At 46.1% G+C, this 12,633-nt stretch overlaps 1 protein-coding gene across 6 annotated transcripts in view; it reads left to right on the top strand.

The window, feature by feature from the left end:
- The window catches only part of LOC125630359 (uncharacterized), a 75,465-nt gene that overhangs the window by 18,457 nt on the left and 44,375 nt on the right, over nt 1-12,633 (top strand). The window contains exons 2-3 of one of the 6 annotated variants that reach the window (XR_012666529.1): nt 5,082-5,672; nt 6,251-6,902. The exons of 4 other annotated variants lie outside the window; for them this stretch is intronic. The gene's annotated coding sequence lies outside the window, so the exon portion shown is untranslated. Of the gene's footprint in view, nt 1-5,081; nt 5,673-6,250; nt 6,903-12,633 lie in introns of those variants that run through there. One more of the 6 variants, XR_012666527.1, reaches the window with a different exon arrangement.

Genomic DNA, 12,633 nt, shown 5'->3' with positions numbered 1-12,633 from the left:
ACTTTCATACCCTTCAGTTGCAGTAAACTACTTGCAAAGACTACCATGAGTATTCTTTTCCCCAGGAGCTTTTCTAAGCAACAGTTCACCCCTCACAGAAATTCTGCCTTTACCCTTTTCACCTAGGGCTTGCTCTAATGGAACACTTCCCCCTTTCTGGGTCTCACATCCAGAATCCCCTCTGGCCCAATCAGGCAGATTCCTACAAAATCCCCCTTCAGGCAAACTTCTAGACTTCCTAGATTGTCAAGGTTCCTCCCCCACTCTGAACTCTAGGGTACAGATGTGGGGACCTGCATGAAAAACCTCCTAAGCTTATCTTTACCAGCTTAGGTCAAAACTTCCCCAAGGTACAAAATATTCCACCCGTTGTCCTTGGATTGGCCGCTACCACCACCAAACTAATACTGGTTACTGGGGAAGAGCTGTTTGGACGCGTCTTTCCCCCCAAAATACTTCCCAAAACCTTGCACCCCACTTCCTGGACAAGGTTTGGTAAAAAGCCTCACCAATTTGCCTAGGTGACTACAGACCCAGACCCTTGGATCTTAAGAACAATGAACAATCCTCCCAACACTTGCACCCCCCCTTTCCTGGGAAATGTTGGATAAAAAGCCTCACCAATTTGCATAGGTGACCACAGACCCAAACCCTTGGATCTGAGAACAATGAAAAAGCATTCAGTTTTTTTACAAGAAGACTTTTAATAAAAATAGAAGTAAATAGAAATAAAGAAATCCCCCCTGTAAAATCAGGATGGTAGATATCTTACAGGGTAATTAGATTCAAAAACATAGAGAACCCCTCTAGGCAAAACTTTAAGTTACAAAAAAGATACACAGACAGAAATAGTTATTCTATTCAGCACAATTCTTTTCTCAGCCATTTAAAGAAATCATAATCTAACACGTACCTAGCTAGATTACTTACTAAAAGTTCTAAGACTCCATTCCTGGTCTGGTTTACCCTTTCCTTTATAAAATGACCAATGAGGAGACAAGATACTTTCAAAAGCTGGGAGGAGGGAGAGAAACAAAGGGTCTGTGGGTCTGTCTATATGCTGGTTTCTGCCGGGGATAGACCAGGAATGGAGTCTTAGAACTTTTAGTAAGTAATCTAGCTAGGTACATGTTAGATTATGATTTCTTTAAATGGCTGAGAAAAGAATTGTGCTGAATAGAATAACTATTTCTTCTTAACCCTTTACAGGTGAGAGGAGCTTTCCCCTGGCCAGGAGGGATTTCAAAGGGGTTTACCCTTCCCTTTATATTTATGACATAGATAAAAGGTTAGAAGCATTCTCCTTCCCTTTGCCACACGCAAGCTCAGGAATCTTTTCCTTCTGCTACAAGTTTCCACACCATCAGTAGGTAACACAATCAAATCACCTTTCTGCTCTCCTTGTGCCCTGGCTAGGGTATCTCCCTGATCAGGTAGAGTTGCTACACCCTTTCCTAACACCACATTAGTAACAGGCAAAATACAAGCACCAGAATTGTCTGGTCTCTGGGATTTTGCTAGGACACTAACTGAATGCAGCCTAGTTACAGTGCCGTTCTCCCTTGCAGACAATCTTAGGACTATTCCCTTCCTGGGCTTTAGCTGAATCCAGAACCAACTGAGACAGCTGCACTATTCTCAACCATCACAGGCTGAAAGGCCCCTTCTGCCTGCTCCACAGACAAAGAAGGGTCAGAGACACATTCTCCTTTTCCAGACACAGCTTGGGATCTCATTTCCCTTGTCCCAGCACACAGGGCTGTTCACAGACAACTGCTTGGAGACTGGGGTAGCTCCCTCCACAGGCAAGTCCATACCACTGACACAGGCACATTTCCTTCACTGTCACACTTCTCCACCCAGGAAACAGGTAAGGTATAGGGACACTCATCTTCCACTATCCTTGCCTTCCCAAACTGCTGCCTTGATAAAGCCATCAGCTCACAAGGCTGCCTAGGCTCATCCAAACTTTCCTTTTCAGGCACATTGCCACTCCCCACAGATAAACGGCTGCTCTTCTGACTACCCTGAGCTACTTCCAGCAAATCAGTTACCCTTTTCAGGTTCACTTTTATAAGCTAGCTATAGATTGTACTAGCCAATAATCCATCACCCATCAAAATTCTACCCTTTCCTTTCTCAGTTAGGGCTTCAACCTGACCATCCACTTTAATCTGCTCCTGAGAAACATTGTCCTGACCAGTGAGTTCTTTCTGTGCTTGATCTAATTCCAGATTCACTTCTGAGACATTAGACAGCCAGTCAGAAACTTCATTCATAGACAAACGGATATCTTTCCAAAGATAATTTTTTAGAAAAACCCTCCATAGACAACTTCAGGATTAATCCTTTCCTGTGCCTGGTTTGTGTCAACTTGACTGACTATAGCTTTAATATCATTTCCAATCATAAGATCCTTACGGATTGTGTTCTTCACTCCCACCATGGTGCCCTCAAATCCCTTCCATTTAAGGTGGATTTTAGCCAAAGGCACCGTGACAAAATACTCAGAGCTACAACAGTTACACTTTCATCTGGCCAATAATCTTCCTCCCTGACAAGACTTGCTTTAACCAAAGTAATATCTGCTGCGGTGTCCCTCCATGCCATACACCTTATTCCATTCACTTCTGCACTGCTAATAAACTCTGGTGGAGTCAAGTGGAGTGCCCCAGGGGTCAATATCTTCATAAATGATCTGGAGGATGGTGTGGATTGCACTCTCAGCAAATTTGCGGATGATACTAAACTGGGAGGAGTGGTAGATACGCTGGAGGGCAGGGATAGGATACAGAGGGACCTAGACAAATTGGAGGATTGGGCAAAAGAAATCTGATGAGGTTCAATAAGGATAAGTGCAGGGTCCTGCACTTAGGACGGAAGAACCCAATGTACAGCTACAGACTAGGGACTGAATGGCTAGGCAGCAGTTCTGTGGAAAAGGACCTAGGGGTGATAGTGGATGAGAAGCTGGATATGAGTCAGCAGTGTGCCCTTGTTGCCAAGAAGGCCAATGGCATTTTGGGATGTATAAGTAGGGGCATAGCGAGCAGATCGAGGGACGTGATCGTCCCCCTCTATTCGACATTGGTGAGGCCTCATCTGGAGTACTGTGTCCAGTTTTGGGCCCCACACTACAAGAAGGATGTGGATAAATTGGAAAGAGTCCAGCGAAGGGCAACAAAAATGATTAGGGGTCTGGAACACATGACTTCTGAGGAGAGGCTGAGGGAACTGGGATTGTTTAGTCTGCGGAAGAGAAGAATGAGGGAGGATTTGATAGCTGCTTTCAACTACCTGAGAGGTGGTTCCAGAGAGGATGGTTCTAGACTATTCTCAGTGGTCGAAGAGGACAGGACAAGGAGTAATGGTCTCAAGTTGCAGGGGGGAGGTTCAGGTTGGATATTAGGAAAAACTTTTTCACTAGGAGGGTGGTGAAACACTGGAATGCGTTGCCTAGGGAGGTGGTGGAATCTCCTTCCTTAGAAGTTTTTAAGGTCAGGCTTGACAAAGCCCTGGCTGGGATGATTTAATTGGGGATGGGTCCTGCTTTTGAGCAGGGGGTTGGACTAGATGACCTCCTGAGGTCCCTTCCAACCCTGATATTCCATGATTCTAGTCCAGTGCGGGGCAAGTACACCCCGTCACACCCACCTAAAGGATAAAGACTTTCCAGAAACATTCTCATTTCAATAGATGGCACATCTAGAGTATCTTGCTTGAATATATAAAAATACACAATGCAATGTCATAATGTCAGCTTTTCTGAAGTAGTTCCATTTTTTAGCTAAAACTGACTGGCAATTCAGCCTGATAAATCAATGAAGTTTCAGCCAAACAAAGCCTTAATTGAAAAAGATACAATTACAGATCAGATGAAGTGAGCTGTAGCTCACGAAAGCTTATGCTCAAATAAAGTTGTTTGTCTCTAAGGTGCCACTCCTTTTTTTTTTGCAGATTCAAGTTAGACACTGGTTAGGCATTGTCCAGTAGGGGACCCATAGACAATTATTTGATTGCAAAGGCAAGTGTTTTCATTAGGAAAAAAAACATCCCCCCCACCTCCCCGGAGTACTAACATCATGAGAGACTTGAAGAAAATTGGCAGTCTAATAATGTACATCTGCTAATGCCTTTATAAACAGATTTTGAACAATGCAAGTGCATTTTAATCTTTGTTGGAAAAACCCAGTATCTTTTTCAAATGTCATGTAGTTTATTTCATATACTGGGGCTTTTTTCTTATCTCCATTGGTGACACTAGTTACTGTTTGAATTAGCAGTGAGTACAACAAAGTGACATATCACAATATGTCATATAATGTGGATGATAAACTCCTGTTTTGTGTAGTGGATGCTACTTCTGTGTTTATTTTCTAATTAAACTGCAAGATGGTGTTGTTAACGAGAGTTGGGTTGTTACCTTGAAATATGGATTTTGGGGTGCTGCTATGATTACCCACCTATTACTTCCTTAGTCTGTACTTCCCGAGGTAAAAGTTCCAGGGGTTGTTAAGGAAACACCAAAGGATATGGATATAATCTTTTGATAAAGTAATTGACACAGGCAGTATTCTTTCCAAAGCAAAGTATCTTTTATTAAAGTAACTAATAATCCCTACTACAATATGATCTAAAAATCCTAAACGAGGCACAGAATCCCTCAGACACAAATCCCTTACTGCACTTTAAGGGGCACTTAAACTACAATAGCATATAGTTCAAAAGATTCTAAGCCCTGGTCTACACTAGGAGTTTAGGTCGAATTTAGCAGCGTTAAATCGATGTAAACCTGCACCCATCCACACGATGAAGCCCTTTTTTTCGACTTAAAGGGCTCTTAAAATTGATTTCGTTAATCCACCTCTGACAAGTGGATTAGCGCTTAAATCGGCCTTGCCGGGTCGAATTTGGGGTACTGTGGACACAATTCTACGGTATTGGCCTCCGGGAGCTATCCCAGAGTCCTCTATTGTGACCGCTCCGGACAGCACTCTCAACTCAGATGCACTTGCCACGTAGACAGGAAAAGGCCCGCAAACTTTTGAATTTCAATTTCCTGTTTGCATGGTCACCTGCAGCTTGCCACGCTGGCCAGAGCTCATCAGCAGAGGTGACCATGATGGAGTCCCAGAATCGCAAAAGAGCGCCAGCATGGACCGAACGGGAGGTACAGGATCTGATCGCTATATGGGGAGAGGAATCCATGCTATCAGAACTCTGTTCCAGTTTTCGAAATGCCAAAACGTTTGTCAAAATCTCCCAGGGCATGAAGGACAGAGGCCATAACAGGGACCCGAAGCAATGCCGCTTGAAACTTAAGGAGCTGAGGCAAGCCTACCAGAAAACCAGAGAGGCAAACGGCCGCTCCGGGTCAGAGCCCCAAACATGCAGCTTCTATGATGAGCTGCATGCCATTTTAGGGGGTTCAGCCACCACTACCCCAGCCGTGTAGTTTGACTCCTTCAATGGAGATGGCAGGAACACAGAAGCAAGTTTTGGGGACGAGGAAGATGATGATGATGAAGTTGTAGATAGCTCACAGCAAGCAAGTGGAGAAACCGGTTTTCCCGACAGCCAGGAACTGTTTCTCACCCTGGACCTGGAGGCAGTCCCCCCCGGACCCACCCAAGGCTGCCTTCTGGACCCGCCAGGCAGAGAAGGGACTTCTGGTTAGTGTACCTTTTAAAATACTATACATGGTTTAAAAGCAAGCATGATTAATTTCTTCTGGCATTTGCGGCTCTCCTGGATGTACTCCCAAAGCCTTTGCAAAAGGTTTCTGGGGAGGGCAGCCTTATTTCACCCACCATGGTAGGACACTTTACCACACCAGGCCAGTAGCACGTACTCGGGAATCATTGTAGAACAAAGCATTGCTATGTATGTTTGCTGGCATTCAAACAAGAATATCCGTTCTTTATCTCCGTGTTATCCTCAGGAGAGTGATATCATTTATGGTCACCTGGTTGAAATAGGGTGCTTTTCTTAAGGGGACATGCAGAGGTGCCCGTTCCTGCTGGGCTCTTTGCCTGTGGCTGAACAGAAATGTTCCCCGTTGTTAGCCATGGGAGGGGGCGGGTGAGGGGCTAGCCACGTGGTGGGGGGAGGCAAAATGTGACCTTGGAACGAAAGCACATGTGCTGTGTATGTAATGTTAACAGCAAGGTTTACCGTGAAAGAGTGTAGCCATTGTTCTAGAAAATGTGTCTTTTGAAATACCACTGCCTCTTTTTTTTTTCTCCACCAGTGGCATGTGTTTCAATGATCACAGGATCTTCTCCTTCCCAGAGGCTAGTGAAGATTAGAAGGTCAAAAAAACGCACTCGTGATGAAATGTTCTCTGAGCTCATGGTGTCCTCCCACACTGACATAGCACAGACGAATGCGTGGAGGCAGACAATGTCAGAGTGCAGGAAAGCACAATATGACCGGGAGGAGAGGTGGTGGGCTGAAGAGAGTAAGTGGCAGGCTGAAGAGAGGGCTGAAGCTCAAATGTGGCGGCAGCATGATGAGAGGAGGCAGGATTCAATGCTGAGGCTGCTGGAGGATCAAACCAATATGCTCCAGCGTATGGTTGAGCTGCAGGAAAGGCAGGAGCACAGACCACCGCTACAGCCCCTGTATAACCAACCGCCCTCCTCCCCAAGTTCCATAGCCTCCTCACCCAGACGCCCAAGTATGCAGTGGGGGGGCCTCCGGCCACCCGGCCACTCCATCCCAGAGGATTGCCCAAGCAACAGAAGGCTGGCATTCAATAAGTTTCAAAGTGCTGTGTGGCCTTGTCCTTCCCTCCTCCACCACCCCTCCTGGTGCTTCTCTCCTCCACCACCGCTCCTGGGCTACCTTGGTAGTTATCCCCTTATTTGTCTGATGAATGAATAAAGAATGTGAAGCAACAATGACTTTATTGCCTCTGCAAGCGGTGATCGAAAGGAGGAAGAGAGGGTGGTTAGCTTACAGGGAAGTAGAGTGAACCAAGGGGCGGTGCGTTTCATCATGGAGAAACAAACAGAACTTTCACACCGTAGACTGGCCAATCATGAAACTGGTTTTCAAAGCTTCTCTGATGCGCACCGCGCCCTCTTGTGCTCTTGTAACCACCCTGGTGTCTGGCCATGCGAAACCAGCAGCCAGGCGATTTGCCTCAACCTCCCACCCCGCCATAAACGTCTCCCCCTTACTCTCACAGATATTATGGAGCGCACAGCAAGCAGTAATAACAGTGGGAATATTGGTTTCGCTGAGGTCTAACCGAGTCAGTAAACTGCACCAGCGCGCCTTTAAATGTCCAAATGCACATTCTACCACCATTCTGCACTCGCTCAGCCTGTAGTTGAACAGCTCCTGACTACTGTCCAGGCTGCCTGTGTACGGCTTCATGAGCCATGGCATTAAGGGGTAGGCTGGGTCCCCAAAGATACATATAGGCATTTCAACATCCCCAACGGTTATTTTCTGGTCTGGGAATAAAGTCCCTTCTTGCAGCTTTTGAAACAGACCAGAGTTCCTGAAGATGCGAGCGTCATGTACCTTTCCCGGCCATCCCACGCTGATGTTGGTGAAACGTCCCTTGTGATCCACCAGAGCTTGCAGCACTATTGAAAAGTACCCCTTGTGGTTTATGTACTCACCGGCTTGGTGCTCCGGTGCCAAGATAGGGATATGGGTTCAGTCTATGGCCCCACCACAGTTAGGGAATCCCATTGCAGCAAAGCCATCCACTATGACCTGCACATTTCCCAGGGTCACTACCCTTGATATCAGCAGATCTTTGATTGCGTTGGCTACTTGCATCACAGCAGTCCCCACAGTAGATTTGCCTACTCCAAATTGATTCCCAACTGACCGGTAGCTGTCTGGTGTTGCAAGCTTCCACAGGGCTATTGCCACTCGCTTCTCAACTCTGAGGGCTGCTCTCATCTTGGTATTCTTGCACCTCAGGGCAGGGGAAAGCAAGTCACAGAGTTCCATGAAAGTGCCCTTACGCATGCGAAACTGTCCCAGACCTGCAAAACTATGCGATCCCACCAGTTTGTGCTTGTTTCCTGAGCCCAGAGTCGGCGTTCCACCGCATGAACCTGCCCCATTAGCAGCATGATGCCCACATTGCCAGGGCCCCTGCTTTGAAAGAAGTCTGTGTCCATGTCCTCATCACTCTCGTCACCGTGCTGACGTCGCCTACTCGCCTGGTATCGCTTTGCCAGGTTCCGGTGCTGCATATACTGCTGGATAATGCACGTGGTGTTTAATATGCTCCTAATTGCCAAAGTGATCTGAGCAGGCTCCATGCTTGCCGTTGTATGGCGTCTGCACAGAAAAAAGGCGCGGAACGATTTTCTGCCATTGCCCTGACGGAGGGAGGGGCGACTGACAACATGGCTTACACGGTTGGCTTACAGGGAATTAAAATCAACAAAGGGGGTGGCTTTGCGAGAAACTGAATGGCCCTCTCAAGGATAGAACTCAAAACCTCAAGGATAGAAGTCAAAACTGGGTTTAGCAGGCCGTTGATTTCACAGAGGGAAGGAGGGAGGGAGGAGAAAATGAATACAAAACAAATCTGGTCTATTTCTTGTTTTAAGCCACTTCTTCTGTCTTCATACATCTTGCTGGCAGCAGACTGTGCAGTACGACCGCTAGCCATCATCATCTCCTGGGTGCTCGGCAGAAGACGGTGCAGTATGATGACTAGCCATCATCTTCTGCTGGCTGGAGGTTAAAAGACAGTGTACTGCCGGTAGGACTGAATCGCCACGAGACGAAACTTAATAGGGAAATGACCTGGCTGAGTCACTCCCATGTTTGCCCAGGTGCCAGATTAAAAGAGCAACCAGGACTACGTCGATGATGGCTACCAGTCATACTGCACTGTCTGCTGCCAAAAGGCAATTAACTGCTGCGGTGTAGCAATGCAGTACCACGTCTGCCAGCACCCAGGAGACATACGGTGACGGTTAGCTGAGCGGGCTCCATGCTTGCCGTGGTATGGCGTCTGCACAGGTAACTCAAGAAAAAAGGCGCAAAACGATTATCTGCCCTTGCTTTCACAGAGGGAGGGAGGGAGGGAACGGGGGCCTGACGATATGTACCCAGAACCACCCGCGACAATGTTTTAGCCCCATCAGGCACTGGGATTTCTACCCAGAATTCAAATGGGCGGCGGAGACTGCGGGAACTGTGGGATAGCCACCCACAGTGCAACGCTCCGGAAGTCGACGGTTGCCTCGGTACTGTGGACACACTCTGCCGACTACATGCACTTAGAGCACTTGTGTGGGGACACACACAATAACTGTATAAAACCGCTTTCTACAAAACCGACTTCTATAAATTCGACCTAATTTCATAGTGTAGACATACCCTAAGGGAAGTAATTTGTTGCAAGTGACCAATTTGCAGGAAATTGCTGACAGCATGTCTTAAATTGCTTTAAAGTTTACATAAGCAAACTATAATTAAAACACACATTTCAAGCACACATGTTAAATACTATATACTATTCTAAATGGTACTTATACTAAACTATAATTAAAAGAATATTAAGCTTACTCTATAAATCCATTATGCTTTCTTTTAAAAATCAAATCACTGCTGCTACTTTTCAGCTCCTGATCAGTCAGCTCTGTTCTAGCTTTCTTTTCTCTCTCTGCTGCAGTTCTTCTCTGGCTTCTCTTGCTGGCTTTCCCGCTCTTCCTACTCACCTGTCTCTTTCTCAGATGCAGCCTCTGGACTCTGAAACTGTTGCTGGCAGCTGTCCTTTTATGCTACATTGTAGCTCTTTCTTTATATTCATAAATTCATAGATACTAAGGTCAGAAGGGACCATTATGATCATCTAGTCTGACCTCCTGCACAATGCAGGCCACAGAATTTCACCCACCCACTCCTGCGAAAAACCTCTCACCTATGTCTGAGCTATTGAAGTCCTCAAACCGTAATTTAAAGACTTCAAGGAGCAGAGAATCCTCCAGCAAGTGACCCATGCCCCATGCTACAGAGGAAGGCGAAAAACCTCCAGGGCCTCTTCCAATCTGCCCTGGAGGAAAATTCCTTCCTGACCCCAAATATGGTGATCAGCTAAACCCTAAGCATATGGGCAAGATTCACCAGCCAGATACTACAGAAAATTCTTTCCTGGGTAACTCAGATCCCACCCCATCTAACATCCCATCAAAGGCCATTAGGCCTATTTACCATGAATATTTAATTACCAAAACCATGTTATCCCATCATACCATCTCCTCCATAAACTTATCAAGTTTAATCTTAAAGCCAGATAGATCTTTTGCCCCCACTGCTTCCCTTGGAAGGCTATTCCAAAACTTCACTCCTCTGATGGTTAGAAACCTTCGTCTAATTTTAAGTCTAAACTTCTCGATGGCCAGTTTATATCCATTTGTTCTTGTGTCCACATTGGTACTGAGCTTAAATAATTCCTCTCCCTCTCCGGTATTTATCCCTCTGATATATTTATAGAGAGCAATCATATCTCCCCTCAACCTTCTTTTGGTTAGGCTATACAAGCCAAGCTCCTTGAGTCTCCTTTCATAAGACAAGTTTTCCATTCCTCGGATCATCCTAGTAGCCCTTCTCAGTACCTGTTCCAGTTTGAATTCATCCTTCCTAAACATGGAAGACCAGAACTGCACACAGTATTCCCGGTGAGGTCTCACCAGTGCCTTGTATAATGGTACTAAAACCTCCTTATCCCTACTGGAAATACCTCTCCTGATGCATCCCAAGACCGCATTAGCTTTTTTCCACTCACAATAGTTGTCCTTGGTCAGTGAGGACCCAGAGGTCAGAGGTGCATCTGTGTGAGCTCGCCTTCCACCTGGGGGATGGGGAGGGAAGAAGGCACCTTACTTGCTCCACCAACTGAGCACTTGCTCTGACATCACCTGCCAGCCAGCTCTTCTGCTTCACTCCACTGGCTGCCCTGCCAGCCACTGTTCCACTCTGCCAGCTGCTGCACCAGCTGCCTTTCCGCTGGCCACCCCACCAGCCGTCATTCCTCTGGCTGTCCTGCCAGCTTCTGTGCTGCACACAGTCACCTTCTGCTGCCACCTGCTTCTCTGCTATGACCTCTGCAGGTCAGCCTCTCGAGGTTCCCCCCAGCTCTTAGTGATTTTTAGCTCTCAGTGATTGTCAGCTCTTAGTGGGGGAATTTCATTGCTGAAGCAGGCTGGGTAGTAATGCTGTCCCACAAGAAGTGATTTCAGTTCTAGTGGTCACTTAACAAAACAATAGACCCCTAATGGAGCCTTACTTTGCTCTATCTTTGAATAGTAGGTAAAGGCAGGTTAAACCATGCCTGGGGTTCTGAGATAGAGCTCACATCTCCTAGCAGGGACACCTGTCCCCACCCCCTCTTCCTTTCACAGGAGTCTGGTATTCAAGCCCCTGGCTTAGTGGGTTCGTTTCCATTGAGGGTGACCCCCTCAATCAGGACAGGCTAAGCACAGTTCTGCTGCCCTTTACTCATACAATAAAGATAACATTGATAACAACATTTTACTACCCCCGCATTCAGTACTAAAGTGATTTGTAACCCAAGACCTGCCAAAGTTGATCGCTTTGGCAACATAGGTCTGTCTGCTGGATACCTAGGCAGAGTTCATGTAAATACAGTCTGCTTCTGAAGTCTTTTTCCCCTCCCCAGCTAGCTGTTAGGGAAGAGTTCAAACGTTCAGTGCATTCACTCAAACTACTAGTTCTTTACTACTGAACCTTCATACGTTAATGAAGGGTTCTCAGTTGCCCAGAACATGACAGGGGCTGGACGGTTTTTTTTTCTGGTGATCCTCAGAAACATAATGGGAGAAGGTGAGGTTCACTATCCTCAAAAATAGCAGAGAGATTAGAAGCCCAACTCCCAGTGGGCTCCCTTTGAAAATCCCTAAAGCAATATTGAACCTCTGTAATTCAATTTGACATTTATAGTAAAGAAGGACATGCTGCAGGATGTGTAATCGTAAAGCTGTGGGTCATGGTCCTCATTACATAGACTCATCACTTTTTGGCTGTGCTGTGTAATATATATTTTTTGCTTATACAATGATATTTTAATTGTGTTTGTTAAAAAAGAATCATATTAAAGACTCACTTTTGAAAATAAGATAGTTATAGTGTGTAAATGCTTTAAAAATAGCTCTCTGTATTTAGGGCTAGATTGTTGGGAGCTCTATCTCAACCTAACCACATAAATGCCTGTCACAATCTGGCCTTTTAACTTTAAGATTAGGCCTTTAGTGTTTTATATTTCTATTTAATTTTTTTATTTAAAAGCAAAGGGGTGGAAAGCTGGTGAATCTCTCCAGCTGGAAATTCCCCTCTGATGACACCCTCCTCCTGGCACCTGGCATGGGGGCATACTGAGGGAGGGATCTGTGGCCAGAGCTGAATGCACTCCAGCAATCTCCAATTGGCACTCTGGCTTTTTGGGGCCATAGTCAGCAAGATCTAGTGCAGAGCAACCTTGAGCCTGGTATACCCTGGTCAGAAATGGTTGCTGACTAGCCCCAGGATCAGGGAAACAGAAACAGCTCCTTTGTGGCCTTTCCCCCATCAACTGTGCCAAACGCTTGCTCTGCACAGGTGAGGAGTGAACTCTATGTCTTTAGAATCCAG

This window comes from Caretta caretta, chromosome 1 (assembly GCF_965140235.1).
Source record: "Caretta caretta isolate rCarCar2 chromosome 1, rCarCar1.hap1, whole genome shotgun sequence".
NCBI lineage: Eukaryota > Metazoa > Chordata > Testudines > Cheloniidae > Caretta > Caretta caretta.
This window is presented reverse-complemented; position numbering and strand designations above follow the sequence as displayed.